This window comes from Amblyomma americanum, chromosome 1 (genome assembly GCF_052857255.1).
Source record: "Amblyomma americanum isolate KBUSLIRL-KWMA chromosome 1, ASM5285725v1, whole genome shotgun sequence".
NCBI lineage: Eukaryota > Metazoa > Arthropoda > Arachnida > Ixodida > Ixodidae > Amblyomma > Amblyomma americanum.
In genome coordinates this window covers 489,167,639-489,194,547 of record NC_135497.1, presented here as the reverse complement: position 1 = coordinate 489,194,547, position 26,909 = coordinate 489,167,639, and the positions used below count along the sequence as shown (strand labels likewise).

The 26,909-nt window shown below is 52.5% G+C and overlaps 1 protein-coding gene and 1 pseudogene across 16 annotated transcripts in view; one reads left to right on the top strand and one right to left on the bottom strand.

Annotated features, from left to right (window-relative positions):
• The window catches only part of LOC144116092 (homeobox protein extradenticle-like), a 273,763-nt pseudogene extending 254,580 nt beyond the window's left edge, over window positions 1–19,183 (bottom strand). The window contains exons 1-2 of the transcript XR_013311725.1: window positions 18,720–19,183; window positions 18,339–18,412 (exon numbers count right to left, since the gene is read on the bottom strand). The product of XR_013311725.1 is annotated as a homeobox protein extradenticle-like (transcript). The remainder of the gene's footprint in view (window positions 1–18,338; window positions 18,413–18,719) is intronic.
• Window positions 19,184–19,667: 484 nt separating this feature from the next.
• Window positions 19,668–26,909, top strand: part of Sin1 (SAPK-interacting protein 1) — a 140,166-nt gene continuing 132,924 nt past the window's right edge. For 5 of the 15 annotated variants that reach the window (XM_077650762.1, XM_077650755.1, XM_077650767.1 and 2 more), the window contains exons 1-2: window positions 19,681–20,029; window positions 20,197–20,237. The gene's annotated coding sequence lies outside the window, so the exon portion shown is untranslated. Of the gene's footprint in view, window positions 20,030–20,196; window positions 20,238–21,702; window positions 21,733–24,704; window positions 24,776–26,909 lie in introns of all 15 variants that reach the window. The other 10 variants (XM_077650766.1, XM_077650756.1, XM_077650759.1 and 7 more) reach the window with 7 other exon arrangements.

Below are 26,909 nucleotides of genomic sequence, written 5' to 3'. Positions count from 1 at the left end.
CACCAAGAGCGGGGAACGCCAAGCGCGCGTCAGGTGCGACGACCCATAAATCACCCCGGGCCAAGATAGCGCGACTGCGCCGCCGACGCTCGATAAATCACCCCGGGCCAAGATAGCGCGACTGCGCCGCCGACGCTCGTAAGCGCACACACGCGATAAAGAGCAGGACACGCGGCGAGAACGGATGGCGCAAACGCCATCGGCGACGAAAGGATCGCGCGCCAGCAGCCCCCCGCGGTAGCTGCTCGGCGAACGGATAAAGTGAACAAAAAATGGCCCCAATAATTACGGCCGCACTAGGAAGTGGGACGCAGTGGCAGAGGGCGACACAACAACCCAAATCGGCGCTTGTTTCCTCCTCCCTCGGTCAACCGGACGCCGCGCAGACAGCAGGACCCCGGTCAGCGAACTCCAGTGCGCCCTTGCGACCGGACAACCCGGCGCGATTCGAGAGACGCCGCCAAGGGCAATCGGCGAACGGCCGCACCCCCCTCGGGAGGCGAATTACCCGGGGACATAACGAGACGGGGCACACCTCCTCTGCGGCCCAGGCAGCGCCCAAGATTGCCCGCCATGTCATCCTCCTCCCAGTGGTGCAGTGCGCCCGCTGCTGGTCACCGACGACAATACACGGAATGCGCTTCGAAAGGCTTTCTTCGGAACAAATTTAATGGTTTGGTTTATATGGCTTTGACGCCCCAAGGCGATTCAGGCTATGAGGGACGCCGTAGTGAAGGGCTCCGGAAATTTCGACCACCTGGAATTCTTCAACGACATCGCACAGCGCACGGGCCTCTAGAATTTCGCCTCCATCGAAATTCGACCGCCTCGGCCGGGATCGAACCCGCGTCTTTCGGGTCAGCAGCCGAGCGCCGTAACCACTCAGCCACCGCGGCGGCTGGAACAAATTTAACTGCACTTCCAGCTCTACCTTCGGTTTTACAACGCCCGCATGTGCCGTCTTTGTCAAAGATGCAAGGCTGGCTTCTGGACGTTTGGCATTGTCCTCGCCCCCTGCAATTATCATGACGTCCACTGCCCCCTACACGAGCTAGAAGAAAACCCCTTGGCACCAACACACCAAAAATTGCACCGGAGGTTGACTTTTGTTTTCTTGTAGTGTGTTTAGCAAACAGGGACAGACGAGTAGCAAGTATCTACCCCCCCTATTTAGAGGAACGCGCAGTGTGCAAGTACTCTCGGCAAGAAATGAAACGCGAACAAGACAAATGAGACAAGAACACAAAAAGTACGAAGCTCTTAGCCAGGGGAAGCTCAACACTAGCTCAGGTTATTTTAACTTGGAAGGCGCGGAGACTCGCCTTCGTAAGTATTATTCAACCTGCGTGCATTTCCAATCCAGGGGATATGTTTTTGTGTTGCCACCTCAGTTTTCTTGTTCGCGTTTCATTCGTTGCTAATAGTGCCTATTTTGCACCCTCCTACATCAACGTCGAATGAGATCGGCTGGAGTGCCATCATAGATTAGTGCGCATAAATTTAAATTTAATTACAGAACGAAATGGCAACTGGAGCCTCCCTACTATTCATCAGTCAGCATTAAGAGCTCTTCCAATCGGCTTTTCTGGCGTTTCCATCATCTCGTTCCCTTCGGCGAAGTGTTTTCACTACCGGAACAGACTTACCCGTCCTCTCACGTTATATCAACATGAGGTGGCCTCAAAAATTTAAGCACTTCCTCTGCCTGGAGCCCTACTCAAAGAAGTAAGCTATCACGCCACCTTCAGAGGGATGTACAAGAACACCTTTGCTAGCCACCTGACGTCTTAAGAGGCGCAGTGGCTCAACTACTCTGGCCGCGATGTAAGCCTTTGTTAGTGCTGACCTGCGCGCAGTTCAGTGCAATGCTCTTTCATTTTGTCTGGCGTTCGGTGGTCTACAGCTGTTGCCACATGACAGCATTTCATCTCGCGATCAGAACGCCTCCAAGTAAGCGGATGGTGTCTACCCCCTTGCCTGTAAGGAGACGCCACATAAAACTGAAACACATCAGAAGCTCGTTAGGAAAAAGACGTTGACGAGAAATGTGGAACAACTGGGCGACCAATTTCGAAGCGAAAGTGGAAATGGGTGAAAATGACCGAAAAACAAATAGCGTCAACGCAGAGTCGTCTGTACGAGCATTCTTGCTCTGAAGCCACAGTACTACAACATTCCCGGCTGAACACGAGGCCAAGAACACGTCGGACAAAGAGGGCGTCAGGGAACATTAAAGATCGCTAGAGAACGCGTCGACAACTGCGAGATTAGCACGTCAACTATCACAAGCATTCTTTTTTTCATCAAGCATATAGGCGACACGCGCACTTAGTGGCATCAGATTACTAGAAAATGTCAAAATAAATGTAACAAATTTAGACTGGCTGTGTGCTCGCCTGAAAAGAGAGGCGCTGAATTACTCTTCTACAAACCAAGCACACCCAACTAGCCCTGCAACGAGTTTTACTAGGGTCCTCGGTAGGAGGCAAAATTAGCTAGGGGCAAATGACCGCACAGCACACGGGAAGATAAGAGAGAAATCCGATCACTCCGCTGATTATACAGCGGGCGACGCAATCTCCCGTGTGACGACGCTACAACAGACCAGCAAAGAGGGAGCGGGGCACAAAGCAACGCCACATACGGTCATGAGCGCGTATTCGGCAGCGGGCGCACCCTCCCGGCAGTTATCATTACAGCCTCGTTTCGGCATAAGAGACGCGGCCAGCTTGAAGGCGCAGTCACCGCGACTCTTTGGCGCAGCTCGTTTTTACGCCTCCTCCCTCGCGGGGCAGCACGGTAGTGCGAACAGCCTCGGTAAACAAGGGCCGCTTCGGAAAGCGCCAGCGAGGATGGTTCGTCCGGGGCTCGGCTGGTAACGAAAGACGGACCGGGGGCCGAACCCCCGACGCAAGCGTTGGGTTTCGAGCTCCCCTTGACCTTGGAGGGTGTCTCGGAACGGAAACCCGAAGCGCGGCGGACGAGGAGGGGAAGCGGCGCGGGTGTTTCTCTTCCAACCCATGTGCAGCGGCGACTGGCCTGCCAGCTTTCCGACGCGTAAAACAAAAATAATGGCTTCCCGAGGGGCGACACGTCCTGCTGCTCAAAGCCCTATCGGAGAAGCTGCGATGCTAGCACCATTCAGCGCAATATACAAAATGGAAACAGCTCACAAACACACCACTCTGCTCGTGCTTGTATTTCCTGCTCACGTCTCCAGAGAGGCGCCACCGAGTGCTCGGGGTGACAAACAAAACCCGAGTAGGGTAATTCCTCGATTTAACCAGCGAATAAAATAATTTTCCAACTGCAGAGCCTTAATTCCTCGTGCAGAGTGCCGCAAACACGCTCGCTCGAGGAACCTCACTGCGAGCAAGAAAACAATGGGGGGGAAACCCCCTTGGGCGCATTGTCAGCCAGAGAAGGGATTCCACGACCGCCACATCGATCACTGCCGCCCCTGCCAGCGGCCAAATAAGACGCAACCGGCGCGAGCCCGGAAGCGTTGCCGTGGGTCGGGGACGCCGCAAGCCTCGCGGCACCCAGCGAGGAGGCTCAGGAGGATCAGCAAAGATGGAACATGCTTTTGGAGCGCTTAATACGCATCAGCAGCGATGGGGGCCGCCCTCTGGTGCGCCGCAAAGCGGCTCGCAGACACAGAGCGACGCGGGTCATTTACGCCTTCCAGTGGTAGCTCGCCAACGCGTGCATTGCGGCAGTAGTCGCATTACGGGCCGCCGCTCATTTCGGGGGCGCAGCTGAGGCAGAGAGCCGTGTTTACAAACAAGAGCAGCGAGCGAAATTTCAAGCCACTCCACCTGGGCGGCGCGTGGTCCCGAGATGGAGCGGCGGCCTTTGTGGCCATTATCGGAGACAAGTTGTCAGTCGGCGGCTTCCTCCCCGCTGGGGATTAGCCGCATTCCTCCCCCGTTCCGGAGAAACCTGTTCGCCGCCCTTCCTCGAAAGACTGCCCGCTGCGAGACGGCCAAGGCTCCCCCCCGCGGAGGGACCAGTTCGCGGCGGCGAGGAGGCGCGCCCCGGCGGGAGTTGCATCTACCACGACTGTAGGGAGAATGTCCGGCATCTGAGCCGAGCGGACAGCCGCCGTCCGCATGGCAAAATGGAGAAGACGCACTCCGGATTTCACCGCGCGATATTGATGGCTACAAGGGCGTGCTCACCGACCTTACCAGTTTCCACCTTATACCCGGGCCCTTTGCTAATAATTCAATTCTGAGAAGTAACGCGCGGGTGGGTGACATCCACCAGCTGTTGGAGTTACAGGCAGCATGTCCCGTTCGTCACGACGCCGTCATGGTGCCCTGGGTGCACGGGCTCGGTGCTGCAAATAAAAGGGACTCACTGTCGGGTTTTTGAGGCAATTCAGCGACTAATCTAGCGATGAAAATAAGAAGCGCAGTGAGCCGCAGTAATTTAGGCCTCGTGCGCAGTAGTTTCAGCCGCACATGTGGCGCCATCTGGGGGGCACTTAAACGCCCTGTAAAACACACACCTCTCTTTACTGTTGCGTGTATGGTCATCTGCAACGTAATTCCTGTACAGTGCTTTTCATGTTTCTTTTTTTTCTTCCGGGACTGCGCAGTCAAAGCACCGCCGATCGTTTGAATCGCGAAGAAAGAACCGCGGAGCTGGTGGACCCAGATGGAGCTTTCGGCGCTAAGCAGGCACTCGGCGCCCCAGTGCACACAAGACCCGTGTTGTCGACGTGGTCTGCCCGGCTGGCAGAAACGCCTCCTCATGACGGCTTCCAGCTGCTGCTACCAGCGCTCGCTTCGCGGACACACGCCACTGGGGCCAAAGCCCATTAATCGCACGAGCGCTTGCTTGCTTGTTAGGCGGTCACGGCTCCCAGCAGGAACCAAGAGAAAACGCCCTTTAAAACAAGCAAGCAGATTTACTGCTGCCCCTATGGGTGCCACAATAGTGCACAAATACCGCCGAGAAGCAGCCGGAGCAGTAGTGCATAAAGTTTGGTGACTGTTTCTAGAGCGTGCGCTTAAATCTACGTTAAGCTCTCGTGAGCTGCTTCGCTCCGTAGCAGAGCCTATGCTTTATCGCGCGTATGCAGTAATAGTAGTGGTTTATCACAAAAACGTTGCCGGCCGCGGCAGCTGATATATCTTTTTAAGCCCCCCCGAAGATAAAGTAGAAAGAGGAGCGAGAACGGACAGCTTGAGCTATGCTCCCTATTTACAAAAAGTGAACAAACTTCCGCCGCTGTATCCAGGCGCTGTCCGAGATACAACTGCGCGAACGACGTACCACTGGACATATTTACAAAAGTCACTGACTCCAGCTGTCGCCCGTGCGGCAAGCGGTGGGGGCAGCCGTTGGCGTCACTATGCCCAGAGGACACGCAGTGCCCCAAGCGGAAGACGCTTGGCTGCACATTCCCAGTAGGGCAGTGCTGCGCCAAAACTTGCTCGCAACCACCGCGCACCAAACTGCGGTCTCTACAGAAACACGTCAACATTTCCAGTCGTCCCAAAAGCGACAAAGTCCCGGCCGTCGTTTGGACCGAGCGAGCTAGAAAGAACAGCGGTGGTCGCCCTGCTGCGCCTCGGGGCAGATAGGACCCGCCTTTTCCAACGCCTTCCCAATTACTGTTTCCCGCCTATTGTTCGGGTGTGTACTACTCAAACGAAGCGCCACTAGCAAGGCGGCTTTCTTCGCGCTTTTAGTCTTATTTTGCAGCCCAAACACGCTGTATGCGCCACTCAAGGTACACGAAAGAAGCCCTGCTCTCCTTCCGCTGCCTCACACGACAAGCGCTTGTCGCGCGCGCTGCGCATGACGCAGAGCCACTCGCTCTGGACCATAGCGGATTGCGAGTGAATTTAAATTTGTGGGAGCTACTTGGTCCCTCGCGCCATGCTTACCCGACGTTTGGAAGGCCACCCTAACGGAGAGAAGTGCGTCACGCGTACATCCCCTCGGCAAACGTCTGGCTGCGTGCCCTCCTCAAAACCTGCCAAGTCCCAAAGGGTCCCGTGAGAATCCTCGTTACGGGAATCCCAGTCTTTCGAAGCGCGAGAATTCTTTTCAATGAATGCTGACTGTACAACAGCCAGTAGGTATTTTAAAATACACACACGAAGCAGCGTTCGTTATGACATGGAAGCCATCAGTCATCGAAACCGTGGAAAGCATAGGGGAATATCTGTTGTTTTACCTGTGTCATTGATCAATGGCCGCTAGATAACCGATTACAATCACTGCCACTGGGATCCCAACTCACGACCACGACATGTCGCGCATATCCAGAAAAGCCCTGTGATTGTGCGCATAGCTCACTGTGTAGTTAAGTGGAAATTTTTTGTAGCTCTAAGAGGATGCCCTGTGGGCCCACGGGGTCTTAGACCTTTTATTTCGCAGCGCCCTGTGCCGTCTCTCCAACTACGAATGTCATCTGCGCTGACTCAGGTCACAGCTGCGCACTCGTATGAACTACAAAAGACAAGGTTGTGTTCGCCACGCTTTCCATGTGCAACGAAAAAAAAAAAGAGATTGGGCCTACACAATTAACGGGGCAGCCCAGCCCTGCGATAACACTACAGCCGATACCAAATAAAGGAGGAGTGCTACTGAGGGGACTGAGCTGAAAACGCCAGCGGCACGACAGTTTGAGTAAGAACAAAAAAATGCAGCCGATTAGGGCCGGGACGGGATTTGACCATGCAGTTTTGTAAAGAGCGAGCAGCATCTCCGGGCAGAATACAGCGCACGACACGAAACGCGGTTATGCTCCAGCGGCCACCGCGGCATGAGCGGCAGAGGGCGCGCAGCCGATGACTCCGGCAGTTGCCGCAGGGCGCCGCCACCTGACGGACGCCCGCTCGCAGCCAACTGCGACGGCCCATGAGCAGCTCTGAACGGCAGTACACGTGGCCACAAAGGGGCGGGAGCCCCGACGTTACTGCCGCGTTTTTGCAGCTGTTCCCGCCGTCATAGTGCAGCTTTCAACTCGCTTCGATTCGTTTCCGACCTGCCCCTCGTTCCTAAATATGAGGGTGCTACCCAGAGTCGGCATTCATGCCTGCTTCAAGGCGTCGATATGCACGTCAATTACATAATAAGGCTTTTGCGGCGAATACTACAAACGACGCATGGCCATTTTCTTCGCGAGAGAAGACTACGCTCAGTTGCTCACACACCGCACAGTCTTGCCATTCACAGCGACTTTGTCTTGCGATTAACGCAGTCTCGCAACTAAATCCGTTGCCGTCACCTTTCCATCAGAAGAAGACAATCGAAAAACGGAAGAGTCTGGCATGAGCGAAATGTAATAATGTGAAGAATGCAGCACCGAGAACACAGGCGATGCTGTGGCGCCTTTTATTCAGGCAGGTGAAGAGCAAAGCGGTAAGACCTCCGGGCAGCAGATGGCAACTACGAAACATGCGCATCGAGAGACGCACAACCCCCGTCGGCGGAGAGAAGCGGGGCGGCCGGAAAGGGGGGGCAGGCACGTGGGGGAGGAAAACGCAGCCGGCCGAGACGCGCCATTGGCCGACCGCAAAACGAAGAAGGCGGGGCCCACCTCCGTCGGCCACGCCCCTTTCGTCGGCGAGAGGGTTATCACGTCACGGCAAAAACAAAAAAAAAGGGGGGGGGGAAGGAAGCAACCGAAACGACGCCGCCACGCAACGACTCCTTCGCTCGCCCTTTCACAGCGGGACTTGAGTCCGGTCTACGCCGGCAGCCAGCTCAGCGACGCGCACACCGCCGGGGCAGCGCTTGAATAAACCCAAAGGCAAATCACTAGCCTGAAAAAATAAAACAAATTCAAGCGGCGGACAGCCGTGTTTGTAATCACCGAGCATTCCTTTCCACTACACACATGGTTCTGCCACGAAAGACGCACACAGCCTTTTGCTACTCCGCCACAAAAGCGATCATGCTCGCAGCGCCATCTGGGAGAAAAGCGGCTCCCGCGCCGCCATTCCGATCACATCGCGGCGAAGGAAGTGTGCCATGAGCGTAAATCTCGGTTCACACGCCGTGCCCGAAACCCAACAGGCGAAGAACGATGAAACTCACCTCCAATTTGGCGTCGCACATCCCCCGAAGATACACACATTGGCTTTCAAATCGCGTGCCTTGCACTGAGAGCTTGGCCAGACATGCCTGCTGCCCTTTCAGGAAGGCTGCGTTCGGAGACATGGAGGGATCTCTCGCATGCACCCATGCAAGGCCTCGGGCCCGACGACAGGCCGCCCACTGCACGCTTGCTTACTTTCTACTCAAGGTGGCTGCACTTTATTTTGCAGCATACAGACGGCGCGTGCAAAAGCGGCCTTGTCAGTACTTTCCCCGCCTCGCGTCAGGTGGCGCCACTGCACAAGGGATCCGCGACGCTATTGAAGGGGCAAACACCGGACGCCAAATATATTTGGAAACAGCTGCGCATACGACGGCGCGAAGGGCGCACATGATGGAATGACAGGCCAGCGAACAGCTATTAAAGCGTCCCCGTTGCGTTTAACAGCAACGCACAACTGGGCACCAACACTCCACTGGGACTAGGGCCCTACTCGTGTTTCAAGCCTGGTCCAGAAATATGACGCGCCTTCAACCGGTTCCGAAAAATGCCTAAGGCAGACCAGTCAGGTTAAGCAAGCATCACAGGCTGCCGCAACGGTAAAAATGCCCTACCTCACCCCCACTGACGTCCGCATCGGGGCAAACTCGCCCGCCGCAAGCTGCGCCGCTTGACCAAGCAGAGACACTGCAGAGGCGTCTTACCTGAAGCCCTACAGCGCCGCTCTGCGACAACAAATCGCAACGAGGACTCGGCTGTGGGCTAGTAGCTGCATCGCTTGCACAGTTTCCACTTCTGGGGAGGACACGAAAAGTCATCCCCTTCAGCGGGGAGAGGCAATAACCGCAAGTTCGCTTCCCCACCATTGAATGATGATTTGGTTTCAAGGAAAGCGCCATGTGTCGCCACCCGCCGTCGTCTTTGCCAAGCGGTGGCGGGGCTTTGCTCACCAGTCTCCGCCATCGCAGGCTTTCACGCGCGCTGCCTTGCGAATATCGTGAATCTGTCATGCCGACTTGATCGACTTGTGTCTTATCGTGCCTGCCGCTTTCTTCCACGCTACTAACCGCTTCGTCGATTGCTATGTCTGCCATGTACCGTGCCGTGGCATGTTGCGCTTTCAAGGCTCACTCCTTCCTTTCATTCGCGCAGCCTTGACACCTGCGCCCGATACTGCCAGTGATGCTCCTCTACAACTAAACACTGCAGAGGCCTTAGATGGTCACCGAAAATGCACGGCCCAAGTGGAGCAATCGCGTTACGCTTCCCTCCAAGTGGGCCAAAGCTGCCAAGACAAACTATGGCGGCTCGTTAGCCCTCTCAAAAACGGTGCTAGTGTACGAGGAAAAAGGGGGCGAGCATTTTGTTAATGGCATCATGAGAAATTTCCGGCCGCGTAGACGAGTGCTCCCGCAACTGCCGACAGGCGAATATAAACGACCCGGTTCCACTTCTCAGACGGTAAGAACAAGGCTAGTTTAGTTTATGGGGGTTCAACGTCCCAAAGCGACTAACGCTAGAAGAGACGCCGTAGTGAAGGGCTCCGGAAATTTCGACCACCCGGGGTTCGCTAACGTGCACTGACATCGCGCAGTACACGGGCCTCTAGAATTTCGCCTCCATCGAAATTCGACCGCCGCGGCCGGGATCGAACCCGCGTCTTTCAGGTCAGCAGCCGAGCGCCGTAACCACTTAGCCACCACCGCGGCGATATAAGTACAAGGCAAACATTAATTGTAGTGCAGCAGTTCAAGCCTAACGTTGAATACTTTAAAAGCTAAAAGACAGTTAATGTTTATCACCTTCGTATACAATGCGAAAGATTCATATTTGAACAGCGCAATAAAACAACGGGACACAACGATGCTTGGACGTGAATTAAAAATCTAGTTGCGAGTCAGCGCTTGTGGTGTCCTTTCTTCGTTGTGTCCCGTTGTTTTATTGCGCTGTTCAAATATGAATCAATACCAGCTCGCCCAGTTCGCAGCTTTAACAATGCGAAAGCACAGCGTACTTAACCTTTTTTTTTTATTGTGCTTGCTGGGGTCAGAACCACCGGATTATTGCCACGTAGAAGACGACGATGTGGCCGCGGGACGGAATGCTCGCCCTAGGCCAGGCTAGGCGATAGGCTCGCGCTCCCGGCCGGACAAGGTTTGTGGTTTATGATGGTTTAACGAACGAAAGGTATACTCAGGCTATGAGCGACGCCGTAGTGAAGGGCTCCGGAGTAATTTCGACCACCTGGGGATCTTGCACGTGCACTGACATCGCACCGCACACGGGCCTCTGGACAAGGCGACGACTTTGATGGGCTCTGAACCCCCGGACTATTGTTGTTGTTAGCCTCTCAAAAGATGGCACATACCCACACTGGGGGATCGGCCAAGGATCGGGAGGCAAAGGTTGCTATTCACCTGTACGCAGTAAAGGCAAAAAGAAAAGCACGCGAGAGAGCAACAACGGTGGATTCCACCTCAAGAAGGGCATGGACCGGGAAGAGGTAAGAGCTTGGATTGTAAAAAAAGAGAGAAATCTTATATATATATATATATATATATATATATATATATATATATATATATATATATATATATATATATATATATATATATATATATATATATTCTCAACTAGAAGACGACGATGTGCGGGCAGTGCCGCCGGACTGAGCGCTCGCGCTAGGGCAGGCTATGCGCTAGGCTCGCGGTCGGACAAGAAGGCGACGATTCTGCTGGGCTCTCAACTCAACCTCACGTGACATTCGCCGACGTGCGATCATGCGTTCTGCTCATGTGCAACGGTGCAGTGCAGCAATTTCCGGTTCCGCCTTCCTGCTTGTGTGAAAGGCTTTTAAACGGGAATTTTTTAATTCAAAGTATGTCAAAATGCAACCCAATAGGCAACGCACATCCGCAGAGGATTAATCCGTTTGCCCGCAAATAATTCTAGGGGCAGGGAAAAAAACGACGGCTGAAAAACGTATTTCAAGACATTTTAAACGGCGATTTCGGCTCCAAAGCACCCAAGAATGCTACCTGAAGGGGACCTCATCCACAGGTGTAAATGATACACAATTTTCGTGGTGTGAACGCTCGGTAAAAAAAAAAAAAAAAGAGGCCGAGCCACTTCGAACCACTGCGATTTTTCTCGGCTCTAAGTTTCCGGATTATTGCCACGTAGAAGACGATTTTGCTAGGCCATAAACTTCCGGATTATTGCCACGTAGAGGACGACTATAAGCGGGCAGTGCCGCGGGAAGAGGAGCTCGCGCTAGGCCAAGCTAGGCGCTAGGCTCGCGGCCGGACAAGAAAGCGACGATTTTTCTGGGCTCTGAACCTCCGGATTATTGCCACGTAGAAGGCGATTTTTCTGGGCTCTAAACCTCCGGATTATTACCATGTAGAAGATGATTTTGCTGGGCTCTAAACCTCCGGATTATTGTAGAAGGTTTTGCTGGGCTATAAACCTCCGTATTATTTCCACGTAGAAAGCGACGATTTTGCGGGGCTCTAAATCACCGGATTATTGCCACGTAGAAGATTTTGCTGGAATCTAAACCTCCGGATTATTTCCACGTAGAAGGCGACGATTTTGCTAGACTCTAAATCACCGGATTATTGCCACGTAGAAGATTTTGCTGGGCTCTAAACCTCCGGATTATTTCCACGTAGAAGGCGACGATTTTGCGGGGCTCTAAACCACCGGATTATTGCCACATAGAAGGCGACGATTTTGCTAGACTCTAAATCACCGGATTATTTCCACGTAGAAGATTTTGCTGGAATCTAAACTTCCGGATCATCGCCACGTAGAGGACGACTATGAGCGGGCAGTGCCGCGGGACGGAACGCTCGCGCTAGGCCAGACGAGGCGCAAGGCCGGACAAGAAAGCGACGATTTTGCTGGGCTCTAAACCTCCGGATTACTGCCACGTAGAAGAGGACGATTTTGCTGGGCTCTAAACCTCCGGATTATTGCCACGTAGAAGATTTTGCTGGAATCTAAACCTCCGGATCATCGCCACGTAGAGGACGACTATGAGCGGGCAGTGCCGCGGTACGGAGCGCTCGCGCTAGGCCAGACGGGGCGCAAGGCCGGACAAGAAAGCGACGATTTTGCTGGGCTCTAAACTCCGGATTATTGCCACGTAGAAGATTTAGCTGGAATCTAAACCTCCGGATTATTGCCACGTAGAGGACGACTATGAGCGGGCAGTGCCGCGGGACGGAACGCTCGCGCTAGGCCAGACGGCGCAAGGCCGGACAAGAAAGCGACGATTTTGCTGGGCTCTAAACCACCGGATTATTGCCACGTAGAAGATTTTGCTGGAATCTAAACCTCCGGATTATTGCCACGTAGAGGACGACTATGAGCGGGCAGTGCCGCGGGACGGAACGCTCGCGCTAGGCCAGACGGCGCAAGGCCGGACAAGAAAGCGACGATTTTGCTGGGCTCTAAACCTCCGGATTATTGCCACGTAGAAGATTTAGCTGGAATCTAAACCTCCGGATCATCGCCACGTAGAGGACGACTATGAGCGGGCAGTGCCGCGGGACGGAACGCTCGCGCTAGGCCAGACGAGGCGCAAGGCCGGACAAGAAAGCGACGATTTTGCTGGGCTCTAAACCTCCGGATTACTGCCACGTAGAAGAGGACGATTTTGCTGGGCTCTAAACCTCCGGATTATTGCCACGTAGAAGATTTTGCTGGAATCTAAACCTCCGGATCATCGCCACGTAGAGGACGACTATGAGCGGGCAGTGCCGCGGTACGGAGCGCTCGCGCTAGGCCAGACGGGGCGCAAGGCCGGACAAGAAAGCGACGATTTTGCTGGGCTCTAAACCTCCGGATTATTGCCACGTAGAAGATTTAGCTGGAATCTAAACCTCCGGATTATTGCCACGTAGAGGACGACTATGAGCGGGCAGTGCCGCGCGACGGAGCGCTCGCGCTAGGCCAGACGGCGCAAGGCCGGACAAGAAAGCGACGATTTTGCTGGGCTCTAAACCACCGGATTATTGCCACGTAGAAGATTTTGCTGGAATCTAAACCTCCGGATTATTGCCACGTAGAGGACGACTATGAGCGGGCAGTGCCGCGGGACGGAGCGCTCGCGCTAGGCCAGACGGCGCAAGGCCGGACAAGAAAGCGACGATTTTGCTGGGCTCTAAACCTCCGGATTATTGCCATGTAGAAGATTTTGCTGGAATCTAAACCTCCGGATTATTGCCACGTAGAGGACGACTATGAGCGGGCAGTGCCGCGGGACGGAGCGCTCGCGCTAGGCCAGACGGCGTAAGGCCGGACATGAAAGCGACGATTTTGCTGGGCTCCAAACCACCGGATTATTGCCACATAGAAGGCGACGATTTTGCTAGACTCTAAGTCACCGGATTACTGCCACGTAGAAGATTTTTCTGGAATCTAAACCTCCGGATTATTGCCACGTAGAGGACGACTATGAGCGTGCAGTGCCGCGGGATGGAGCGCTCGCGCTAGGCCAGACGAGGCGCAAGGCCGGACAAGAAGGCGACAATTTTGCTGGGCTCTAAACCTCCGGATTATTGCCACGTAGAAGAGGACGATTTTGCTGGGCTCTAAACCTCCGGATTATTGCCACGTAGAAGATTTTGCTGGAATCTAAACCTCCGGATTATTGCCACGTAGAGGACGACTATGAGCGGGCAGTGCCGCGGGACGGAGCACTCGTACTAGGCCAGACGAGGCGCAAGGCCGGACAAGAAGGCGACGATTTTGCTGGGCTCTAAACCTCCGGATTGTTGCCACGTAGAAGAGGACGATTTTGCTGGGCTTTAAACGTCCGGATTATTGCCACGTAGAAGACGATTTTGCTAGGCTCTGAACCTTCGGATTATTGCCACGTAGAATACGATTTTTCTGGACTCTAAACCCCCGGATTATCGCCACGTAGAAGACGACGGTGAGCAGGCAGTGCCGCGGAACGGAGCACTCGCGCTAGGCCAGGCTAGGTGCTAGGCTCGCGGCCGGACTTTCTGGTCACTGACGTTTAATAAATCAGCTACACTTTCCACCATTCAGCACAGACGCTTGTCGCCGCAGTGCAAATTCTGTGGCCAGAAGGCAAACTTATACATATGGTATGGGCTTGCCAGAAAAATAGCAGTACTGACATAATAAACCGGCCAACGGGGGAGGGCTGGGAGACGGCCCTGCCCGGCTCGGTCCTCGAAGAAGGAGCCCTCGTCGAAAAACGGTGTCCCGAACTAGGGCCTTCCCCCCGCCTGTTTGGTTTTCAATAAATGTATTAATCATCATCACCTGGGCTCTGAACCTGGGGATTTTTGCCACGTAAGAAAGAACGATAAGCGGGCAGTGCCGCGGGACGGAGCGCTCCCGGCCGGACCAGAAGGTGACGATTTTGCTAGGCCCTGAACCTCCGGATTCGTGCATTCGCGCCGAAATACTTATCTTATTACCGTGAGTTTTTTTTTTCTTGCAATACTGTGTCTTACTGGCAATGAGATAAAAACAAATGCTAGCTTCTTCGCAAAGCGATCCTCTCAGACATCGTGCTTAGTTCCGGGGCCATTTCGCTGGGCTTCAAAACGAGCACGATCGGTGCTGGATGCCTAAATGCTGCTTAAAAGGTGATAACTTTATCAGTAACTGACCGGGCCACAGAATTTTGCCAAAACTCTCGAGCGCCAATGCGTAGTAGCTGGACAGTGACAGCTCGATAACCGTGAAACTGCAGCTTCGCATGCACCGTTAGTCTTGCATGCGCCCACTGGGCTCGTCGCACCTTCTCTTAAATCTATGGCGGCGACGCCGTGCACTCTGGGTAATGCGCCATTTTGAAGCGACAGCCAGCGTACACGAAGCAAACTTAGGCGTTGGAACAGACGCGTGTAATGCGTCACCTGCGTCCGCCAATGCGTGTCATGAACTGAGCATTTTTTTTTTTCGCGGTGAAATGGCGCATGATCAAGTGCACCATGCAAAAACGCCGTGTGTGAATGATCGGGCGCGCTACGATCAAATAGTCGCCCTTTGTCGTGTGGACCTGTTTCAGCTGCGCGAGACCGACTGCGTTACAGAGGTGAACCTGGGGCCACGAATCGACGAATTCCTTGTCCTGAGGAGCAGCTTTATCAGCCGCCAGCAACTGAAGGCACGGAAAGTATTAGAAAGCAACAATTTTGTGACCAGCGGTTGGGCGCGCGAGCCATCGGTGAAGGACGTTCCTTCAGGCTCCGTGACTGTACCTCGCCGGGGTGGCTCAGTGGTTAGGACGCTCGGCTACTGATCCGAGCCCGACCGCGGCAGCAGCGTTTCGATGGAGGCGAAACGCAAAAGGCGCCCGTGTGCTGTGTGCTGTCAGTGCGCGCCAAAGATCCCCAGGTGGTCGAAGTTATTCCGGAGCCCTCCACTACTGCACCTCTTTCTTCCTTTCTTCTTTCACTTCCTCCTTTATCCCTTCCCTTACGACGCGGTTCGGGTGTCGGCCGAGATGTGAGACAGATACTGCGAGATTTCCTTTCCGCAAAAAGCCAGTTATTAATTATTACCAATTAGAACTCTCTCATGGCGCCGAAGGACGCCTCAAATGCGTGCGCTGCGTCAACAAATGACCGCCGGGTATTTATTAACCGCACAAATATTCCCAAGAGCCCGGTTATGGTGCCGAGTTTAGCAAAGGAAGATGGCGATATTTTCTCTGCTTGGTACAAAAAGAAATAAAATGCGGAGAAAGGTCACGCCATAGGCGGAAACAATGCACTGGCATCTGTCGAAAGGGCGCCCCACAAACGGCGGCCCAAGAGGATCGCAGCTGCAGTTTGGCTCGCCGCCCGCATAGCGCCGCGCACGGAGGAGCGACGCTGTCACCCGGAGCCACATGTGCCAGTGAGCGATGGGCGGCCGGCGCTTTGTTTTTCCTAGAATCGCACGTGCCGGCTGCGCCACGCAGAGAGACAGAAAGGGCGCAAAGATCGCGCCGGGATCGAATATTCCTCCACAAAGTCCAACGAACTGGCACCGAAAAAAAAAATGGGGGGGGGGCACCCCCGGGGGAGGACGTCTGGTGGCGGCGACGAAGAGCAGCAGCCAGGCGCCCAAGCGAGGTGTTGCATTTCAGCCCCCCCGAAGAGAGACTGCCGCTTATCTGCAAGGAGAATTCCCCTCAGGGCGAAAACGCCTGTGCTCCATCTCGCAGGGCATATGCCATCGGTCGCACAATGCCCGCTCGCTGCGTCTTGAATCTAGATTAAAGCTCGCCTTCGGGAACGCAGGTCAGTGTTGTCCCTTCCCTACTACAACACCTTGATTTTTAGTCGGCACAAAATGGAAATTCGATGCGGTCTGCCACAGGTGTAATGGCACACATGGGCTGCTGTCGTAGGGGCGTCACATTTCGAGCTCTTCACCCTTACACACTCGAGGAGGAGCACGTACAGTTTAGCACCAGTAATAAAAGGAGCATGGTTTTTCGACCGACAGTGCGGCGCGAGAAGCCACGGCTGGGCCGACAGCGAGGCGAACGCAGGTTACGCGCAGCCCCCCTCCCACCCGGGACAGCAGTCACGTGTCGAGGGAGGTTAACAAAGGCCATTTTCGCCCCTGGGGACAGCAACAAAGGCGTCCCAAACTAGGCCTATCCGCAGCGGGGGTCCCCCCATCCGGCGCGCCTCCCCTGCGGGATGGTCAGCACCGCACCACTCTGCACGATGCCGGCAGAAAGAGCCGACGGATCCCCCAGTATCAGCGCCCCCTTGCATCTCGCCCGGCCGGAGTTGAAACCGCGGTAAGCACACAACGGAGAGAGCAACTGGATGGCGCTTTCATAGAATCCCACCTCGGCAGAACACCTCTGAGGGTACCCAGAACAACATGGAGATACGCGCAGGAATCGATGCATCTGGCCTGCGGTCACGATGCGAAGCACAAACTGCCCCGACTACGCGGATGAGCCGAGCACGCTCGTGTTCACCGAAACACCCCGCAGGACGGCGACTCCGCGCCCCTGCAGCGCTTGTCACGAACTCGGAGCAGTGACGGGCTCCGTCTCACGGGGGCAGCAAGAGGTAGAGGCCGTACCAGTGCTGACCCCGTGAGCCGTTCGCACTGCCACCGAAAGGTACAAAACCACAGTCTACGAACAGTGCAATGGCACCGAACTCGCTCGTACCGGGGGCTTGCACAGCAGCAACAGCGGCCTAGCCGGGCCAGTGCTGCGGTACCTATCAAAACCGAGCCCATCCACGTCAGCTGAGCGGAGGCTAATCGAAACAAGAATCTGCGCTCGGGAAACGGCAAGTCTATGTAAACAACATGGCAAGGGGAGAATTTCTGTGTCGCACGGCCATCAAGTGAGGCTAGAGCAGAGTGGCAGAAAGGGAGCAGTCGTTATCGGCCAACAGACGCCCAAGGACAGCGGCAAAAGCCACCGAAGGGGAATATCGCGGTGAAGCGCATCACCAGCGGAGACGTCCACTTTGGGCTCGTAATTACGGTTCCAGAGAGGGGGAGAGAAAAAAAGAAAAAGTAATAAGCGCCTCTTTAGCTTAATCGGCGCTAGCGCCGGAGAGGGTGGGGGGGGGGGGGGGGGGGAGCGGACTTTTTAACCGGCAGAGAATCAGGGGCGGCGATCGAAACACGGGTAGCCCAGAGAGTCGGCCTTCTATTTGAACAGCCGCGCGAATGTTTGCGCAGAGGGCATCTCGCAGCAAACGGCGCCGCCGGGGCGCTATCGTGCAATTCCACGCCGCTCGTTGTTGATGCGATTCCCGCCACGGACGGAATTCACGTGCGCCCGGAACGACGCCGTGTGTGCGCGCGCGCGTCCCGCGAGGGGGTCAGAGCACCCGACGCGCGGGGCACATCGGTTACCGACACATACCGATAAGCGCTTGTCTCGGGCTGCACAAGAGCTACAGCAAGTCGGCGGCGCTTCGCCGAGTCCGCTGACAGCGCTTATCACTGTTGACAAACGCAACCAACAGCCGGTGGAAACGCGTGCGTTTGTTGCCGCCAGTGCGCGCACGGCGCCCAAAGGACGCTGCGCAGGCAGACGACGCGGGCCTTGGGCGCGCGCAGGGAAGGTCGTACTCGTCACTAGGCCTCGCCTCCCGTGCGGTAGCCTGCGGCATTGTTTTCCGCGATCGTCACCGCGATCGTGTGTCCAGACCTCGCGTAGGTAGTGTCCAAAACAAACTCGAAACGCGACTCGACACAGTAACATGGCGGCCCCCAGGGCACGGAGCAAGCCTAAAAAAAGTTTTGGGCAACTCACCTGTTTTCTCTTTGATTTCGCAGAGGACGCTGAAGAGAGCGGGCTTCATTCGGTGGCAGTTGAGCGTGTGTTTCCTGGCAAAAGAAAAGGGCAGAACGACAGCCCGTGAGCCAGACGCAGGCCTACGCTGCGGCGCCCAAGTCGTCGGCCGGAGAGGTACTAAGCCTTTCCGAGCCGACGATTCCGGCGTTAGGGTTAGGGAGTACGGGGGGCACTCCGACGCGGCTCACGCGCGACACAACACGCGTAGCACGGAAGAACGCGCCATCGCCGAGCTGCCGCCGGCGCTCGTGAGGCAAAGCCCCCGACGCGATCACAAATTCCGTCCGTCGCCGAAGCACATAGGGCAGGAAAAATAATCGCAGACCACGGGCTACGTACCTAGCTTGCGCTTCGTCCAAGCTCTGGTCGGTGATGTTCATGATCTGTTGCAGAATTTCCGAAATGTCGTGCTTCCGTGGCTCCTGGTCGGGTGCGGCCTGTTGGCCCGTCGGGTCGACACCGTGCGATTGCGGAGGCATTCCGTAACCATGCTGGGGCACGACATGACCCGCCATGCTCACGATGGGATGTTGTGATACTGGGTGCATCATTCTTTGTTGCTCGTCCATCGCTCGGAAGCACCTTTTCACGGGCGGCCCGGCTACAAACACCAGCGGTAGGCCTCACACGGCGTCGACCACGGCTCTCGGAGCACCACCATCCATAAGTCCGCACTCACGCTACGCTAAACCAACTGTAATTGAGTGTTTTGATTGGAATACTTTTGACGGACAGCGAGCGCCTTCAGGGTGGGTTGAACGATAATGCCAGTCAAGCCACTTCGCCATAAAAGATGAGCGTATGCTGTGACGACAGCTACGTCATAAAAGGAACTAACCAATGCGCGCGTCCGGCGTGTGTCACGTGGGAGTCCGGGATGGGTGTCAATCACTTTCGAGCCTTCCGACCAAGCTCCGCCCACTGCGTGATAAACGACAAGCGGAACTTCCGGTTTGTTTTGTTCTGCGCATGCGTCTTGATTCTTAAAAGCAGGGGCGACGTGCGCGACTAAAGGTAGAACTAATTAGTAATTTATACTATAATACAAAACTAAAACAAATTTATAACTAAAATAAAATGTTTTAGACGTTTTAAAATTACTTTTGCTTTAACCGACAATTTTGTTTTGTAATGTTGATGTGAAGATCGCGAAACCTTTTTTCAACGTTTTTCAACTTTGCTTTCATTATTACTTATATAACAAAACTAACAAAATTTGGTTTAGGTGTTTTTATAATTAATTGAAACTTGCTATGCTTGAGATAAAATTCATATATTTCTTGCCCTAGTAGATGGCAGCACCTATAGGCCACCGTTTCTGAAAAGTTGGGCAGGTTTGTTTTGATCATAGAAGATTGGGCTTTTTGCTATTATTTTTGCATTTTGGCTGTGTCGGACTCGAGTGCACAGTCCAACAAACTCAGTTCTTGTCTGATTTCCTAATTATTGGCCCTTACCTGCCCTTGGGTGCGGTATCGGGAAGCCCGAATGACCGCTCTTGTGTGTGTGATCGACTTGTCAGAGCAGCCAAAATTTTCTGCTGTATTTCGGTTACTTTTAGGCGTCTAGATCATTTTGGTGTAATTTTAGCTAAACGAAGCCTCATTCGCTTCTATCTCTTCGACTTGATGTACTCCTGTTTCTGAACGGTAAGCGGTTTGTAATACTTCCGTGTAAGTGGCAACAGCGGTTGCTTGGTCGGCTTAGCGTTTACCACAGCCACGGTTAATGCTCGTCGGAGCTCTTGGCTATCTGTGCCGTACGCGGCGGTAAGGGCTCCTGTCGGCTGTTGTCTTATGCAATTTGTAATTTTCAGGTCGGATCAAGATGCTGAGAACCGTCCTCATCTATCTACGTGTGAGTATAATAGTCCGGTGTCGTACACTGTGTTGGCCGCTCAAAAAGGGTTGTATCTTGCCTGGAGGCGTGCTGAAGCAGTGCTCGCGATCTCTATAAAGCGTGTGACATGAAAGAGGGGAATATTTTTCCGTTTCCGTAACCGTTACTCTTTGGGCAAGTTTTCGCGGCAAAAGCTCGCCTCCCTCACAGTGATTGTGAGCATGAAGTAAACAGTCGAAAGTGCCTAGTGAATGTTTGCAATAAGAACGCGTTCACTTGCGCAGCAAGGAGGTGCAGTTTATCCAAATGACTCGTTTCTGTACTGTCATCGTTAACGATATGCCCATTCCAAGATTTGACAGTGAAGGTTGACTAGATGTGGTAATGTGGAGGAGGCAAAAGATGTGGTCCGAGATTTGAGAACTCGTTCAAGGATCCCAAGTTGTCACACTTGTGTAAAGGTCAGCATAGCCTTGAATGTCGCTATATTGCTCCTTTGCACTCACATGTGCATACCTTGTCCACTGCAGTTGTTTTGTACCCCTGGGAAATGGTGTTTTCGTGTCCTGACCCTGGGGCCCCATGCTGTCTTTGATCGGCCTAAGTGCCTTATTAAAATCTACAAATGTCTTTTTTCTACCTCATAAAGTCGTTCAGGTCCAAAGTATGCAGATTCAGCTTCGCTATGAAGCAAATATTTCTCTATAGTGGTCTTCCTGTGGGGAAATTGGAGCAGTGCATCTAGCCCGAGCAGATGTGCACGCAGCACCTGTAGATACGCCTGATGCAAATACACTGGTGAACTAAAGTGTGTCATGCTGCAAGGGAAGTATGTGCAGGGATGTCTGCAAAGGTCTAGAAGATGCCAGCACTGCATAGGGAAGCCAGCTTATCTGTAGTGGCAGTGCAGTAAGGTTTCGTGAAGAAAAGGTTGTTATGGAATGTCCAGCGCTAATAGAACCAGCCAAATGATTGCTTACAGTGGCCGAGTTGAGCTAAACATTTGCTTGTGCAGGAAAAAATAGTTTAGCCATGCCATAAAAAGAAACAGTGATTAGCTGTTGACTTGACTGCTTTATTATTATGAGCGTTCAGACAAATACAGGGATTATGTAGCACTGTGAGTAGAACATCACGTGCTCTCATTGTATACTTCTGTCCAGTGCCTTATAGGTCTCTACTTGTACAGTCGTCCCCAGACATGTCTAGAGTGCTTGAACTCTGCCGCCTGCGCTCTGCAGTGCGCAGAGCGCAGGCGGCAGAGTTCAAGCACTCTGGACATATGTCTAGCGTCTAGCGGCAGTGCCTGGTTTGAGGTTGCGCATCTTTGAGTGTCGTCTGAGCATCAGACATGCGCTATCTCGAACCAGGCGCTGCCGCTGCGGAGCGCTGACGGCACGCAGTTCGAGCGCCCTAGATAGGACTATGGACGACTGTACTTGCGTCATTCCCCTTAGGCTTTTGTTTCCTTTGGTCTTTGAAGGTTTTCCAGGCAGTACCAGCTGGTGTAGAGGTACGTGTGGTGCTCATTCCATATTTTTCTCGTCTTTGGTGCTGCAGTCTGCGTGTAGTGGTAGGCATGCTACTGGCATCAGTGGAGCCGCATCTTCGTGATGCTATAACGCGGCAGAGATCTATACATTGGAGTGTACATGGCTAATCCTGTTTAGGCCATCAAACACCTTCAGATCTGGGTTGAGAGGTTTAGATGTTATGTTAAAAATGACAATCCTATAGCTATTTCGGGCTTTAGAAACGCTGACTACTTGCATTCTTGGAGAAAGAAGTGCATTGTGTGCCTGAAAACTTTGGTAGTATTTTCCAGAATGCCCAGACAAGCTGTTTATGATGAATTTTGATGGCACAAGGGTGTCTGCTGACAAGGAGCACCATGAGGAAAGGTGTTCTTTGTCTGCTCGGAAGACCCGTTTCTCAAGCATTTCACCCTAAAGAAGCCGAGCACCAGGCGAGGGGAAAGCTTGTGACCATTGCATCACCGACGGGTACACAGCAGCACTGAGAATCGAACCCCACCCCTCCCGCATGCGAGGCAGATGCTCAAACCACTAGGCCACCACTGCGGACAGACAAGCCTTTTAAGGCTTTTGGCTGTTGTCTGTGGTGGTGGTGCCCAGCTCAGTATCCATCATGACAGGGCCATTGGCAGATGCTGTGGTGGGACCCATGTGATGCACCTGGTTCTGTGTCTTACCTCGCGTTCAGTATGAAAGCTAAGCTCTATGTGCACAAAATTGTGCTTAAAGGCCCAAGCAAAGGCAGCAAGTGACGAGTGGCACTGCCACGCAAAGTGTTTTGCCCTTATCCCTTCCCCCGTTGCTCAGTTCTGCATCCACAGAAAATTTTGCGCGTTGCCCGGGAGTCCCCCTACGATTAGCCGATGAGGCCCTCGCTGGCCGTTTTTCGATGGAGGTGAAATGCTAGAGGCCCATGTGCTGTCCGATGTCAGTGCACGGTAAAGAACCCCGGGTGGTTGAAATTTCCAGAGCCCTTCACTACGGCATCCCTTATAGCCCGAGTCATTTTGGGACATTAAAGCCCCATAAGTCAAATCAAATCCTCACTGGCCGTTTCCAGTTTGGCACATCTGTCTTTGCCTCGCCAAGCACACCGGCATGGTCTTCGCCGTTACACCGCCACCATGGAAAAATACTCCTTTTAATGTGATAGCATTTTAATTTTCATCGAGGCAAAACCCTAGCATTCTCTGTCATGAAATTGACTGGTTGGTCGAGATAGTAGTGATGTCGTCAAGGTCACGTGACATCAAGAACCAGTCCATGATGGCACCAAATTTCAGAATCAGCTAACATTGGAGAAGCTGGAAGGCTGCGGCACTATCGACATTGCTACCGGGTATGGCAAGCACAGCTGGAGGTGTCAGAGTGTCAGGCGGGCAGAGGGAATAATGAATAAACTAAAATAAAACAATTTATGGCCACGAGTGGGTTTTGAACCGGCAGCTTCTCTGAACAGATCAGCTTTGCTAGCCATTGCATTAGACCATTACGGCATCGCTGCAGCTGAACATCCCATGTGTTTTAACTGCTAATCTCTCTCACTGTACTTTGGATGTCATTGGCTTCATCAACTTCCATCCGTGCACAATGGACACATCACTATCGCACTGCCCTCTTAAGGTGCGTCATGCGGCCCCATAAACATTCCGTGTGTTGGTAATGGAGGGCTAACAATATTGGGGGCGGTCATACTGCAGGGCAATGCTGAGGTGGGTACAGGAACTTGATCCCCAGTGCCGCTGTACTTCAGTGGTGGGTGCAGAATCACTCGTGGTGCATGCGCTTGCTTGCATAGTTCGCTCGCTTACAAACAGATCAAAGTGGCCGATTACTAACCTTGAGTGCACGGGCATCAAACGAATGTGTATGTTGCCGTCGCTAGCTTGAGGTTGCCCCATTAAGTAACAGCGGTCTTTTACTCACACATGGAGCTCACTCCTAAATTCCTCTTTTGTTGTCCAGAAGTTCTACCCACAGTTTTCTGCGTGACCTGGCATATGCCCCCGGTTTCCGGAAATGTTTTGACAAAAGCAGTGCAAGCAGAGGGCAGGCCGAAGGGGCAAAGAGGAGAGAACCACTGGATGGAGTGAACTTGCGAGTAATGTTTGTTTGAAAAAGAAATGGTGGACAATATTCAGGTCTAACATATTTTGTTAGTAAAATGGATTTGATGATTTGTGCTGCTCATACCTGCTGTTTTCTTTGTGGTAAGCCTCTGCAGTATCGCTTGTTTTGGATGCCGTGGCTTAGAAACTGTCGCTCGAATTTACCAAACATTTTCTAACCCCATGTTGCACACCTGTACTAGTCACTGTTTTACAACTTCTTAAAGGGACACCTCAGGTTGAGTTGGCATTTAAAATTTGAAGCTGAGAGTCTGACCTCAGCTTCAATGTTCCAACTCAGCTTGCCAGTGCTGATGAGTAGTGCACTTTCATGTGGGGAAAAGTGGATTGATTTCGGATGTTTGCAGTCTCGGGGCCACTGGTTACTTTGCTCATGAAATCCTCCTTTGGTGAGCAAGGTGTGGTGGGTGTTTATGGCTTGGCATAAATTTGTCTCATGAGCTTTGCAGGCGGCATGGGTCTCGCAGCTTGTTCACTGTGGAATGGAAGGCGCTGGTTTCTCTGCGTAGATGGCCAGCTCGCACAGTGTCAAAAACAGCAGACACTTTCACTCCACTGCTAACAGCTTTGAGAAGGATGATGGCAAGGTCTGCCTGTGTAGGAGTCCAGATTTTTGCCTTTTATGTTTGTTTCTCCTCTTTGATTCGGTCCGACCTTTGGTTCGGTTTGGCAGACCAGAAAGGCAACTGCAGCAAAACTCATTCCAGTTGGCGTGTGTCGATAGATTGCCGCATTTTCATGACAGAGTCGCTACTTTCACTCAAACCTCAGCTAGAAAAGGCCAAAAAATGAACATCTACCGGTGTTACCCGATTTCGCAGGGATCCCAGAGGCTATGCCGCCATTCACTTTCGAAGTGGGGATGACTGAGTCTTTGGTGTGGACCTCTCGAGTATGAATCAAGTGACTGGACAACCATCAATATGCCGAGAAAGAACCGTAGAATTGATTTTCACTGGAAACAAAAATTTGAAACAGCAAAGCACACCAATGCTGCCACGAGCTGCTGTTTTAGGAAACTTGCTGCTCGACGGAACATGCTATTGTGCATGAGTTTACAGGTTTGATTCTCAGATGCATCAACAGCATGGTGCATCTTGTATCAACAGCTGGTGGTAAACATCTCGTGTGTACCGAGTTGTAAGTGTACGTTAAAGAGCCACAAGAAGGTTTAAGTGAATCTGAAACTCTGCATTACTACAGTGTGTAAACTGCCATTTAAATAATAAGCTGCATGGCAGGCACCAGCAAAATCTGAAATCAAAATTACCTTAGGGATTTTTGAAGTAAAGCGTGAACAGATTGCTGTGAGCATGATTTCTGAGAAAAAATTAGTATTGATGAAACATAACATTTACCATCTGCCGTAATCAGTTTACTTATCAACTGATCACATACAAGGTATGGTATTAGTAAAGTGCAGTAGTTCTACAGAAGTTTAACTGGTGGTCTGCTGCACTAATTAGGCATTTTTCTATTTTCTACAGGTTACAAATTAGTAAAAGCTTTGGAGAACAAGTTTGAGATAAAGTGTCTCGTGCTGCTTTGTCTACAGCTGCACAAGGGGAGCTCAAACTGTGTTCCACAGAACCCTGACATTCCGCGGAGCACTTTTTGAGTTGTAATTTCTTATAGTCATGTCTTGCTGTACAGCCTGTCATTGCAACTGAATTCAGGCATTTCTTGCGGCATGCGTGTCGGGCAGGAAGGTACAGAAGCTAAGACGACCAGGGATCTTTTAAAAGCCACTGGGTGTTCCCCGCGGTGAACTTTCACCCACGAGTTTCCCTGCTATACTGTTGCCCACTTTATCCCTGTGAAAAGAGAGCAGAGTGGGTCAGGGTTGATGGGCTTGGGCGGGAGTTGGGTGGGCGGATGAGATGGCCGAAGTTTGCGGGGATAAGGTCGCCGCAGCTGGCACAGGGCAGCGTTAATTGGAGAGACATGAGAGAGGCCTTTGACCTGCAGTGGGTGTAGTGAGGCTGATGATGATGGTGAGACCTGCTTTCAGATGCCTTTCACCTTCGTCCAGGTGTCCCTGTTGGAGAATGTGCTGCGACAAATGTCTTCACCCTATCAGGTTTCTATCTGCTTAAGACCATTCTGTTGCCAAGTTTTACAGCTGCACAGGGGGGGGGGGGGGCAGCACTTACTCAAGACATTCATGTTGGAATTCTGCATCACATGTTTTGATTCAAACATGGGAGGCAGTGGGGTGCAAGTTAAGCAAAATGTAAACGCGTTTCACCAGCAATGTAACAGAAAGCATGTCTCTATGCCTGCAGAGTTATCAAGATTTCAAGCCCTCAGCATCATCTTGAATGATACAAGTTCGAGTGCTTATAATACGAGTATACCAGTTATAATACTCGAAATCAAAATGCAACTGGCCTGTAAGCCAGAGGTTGGCCCTTTAGGTGACTTCTCTTAACGCAACCATTGGTGCATGCAGTATACTGGGTGTTTCAGTGAACACTTTCAAAAATACCTAAATATAGGCTTTCCTTGAAAAAAAAAAAACAATCTCTTCAGGAGCAAACTGTCCGGTTTGGCTGATGTCAGTAATTGTGAGAACAACAATAATTAGCTAGCTAATTAACAGATATTTACTAATGAACTTGCAATTAGCCAAGTTTGGAGGTTATTACCAAAGGTAAATTCATATAGTCACGGAGGAGACGATTCCATATCACTTTTTAGAACAGAAAAGGTCGTACTTTAAAGCCTTGCAATGCAAGAAAATATGGTGTTTTTTCCGCATGAAACTTATACTTGGCACATGAGGAGTACCAGAAGTTAATGCAATGTCTGCTGGTGACAGGTTCAAATGGCTGCAGCGACCGATTCAAAACATCTGTGCTAATTTCCCCAGCTAGGGAGCCTAAACACTCAGCATAGGCTGCGGCCAGCATTATCGTTTGCTTGCAAAAGAAAAAAAGGATTGTCATTCCCAAGTGTGTAACCCTTGATGCCTGCAGCTTCCTTTCTATTTATTTTTTCTTTCTGCCACCTTTAACGTGGCTACC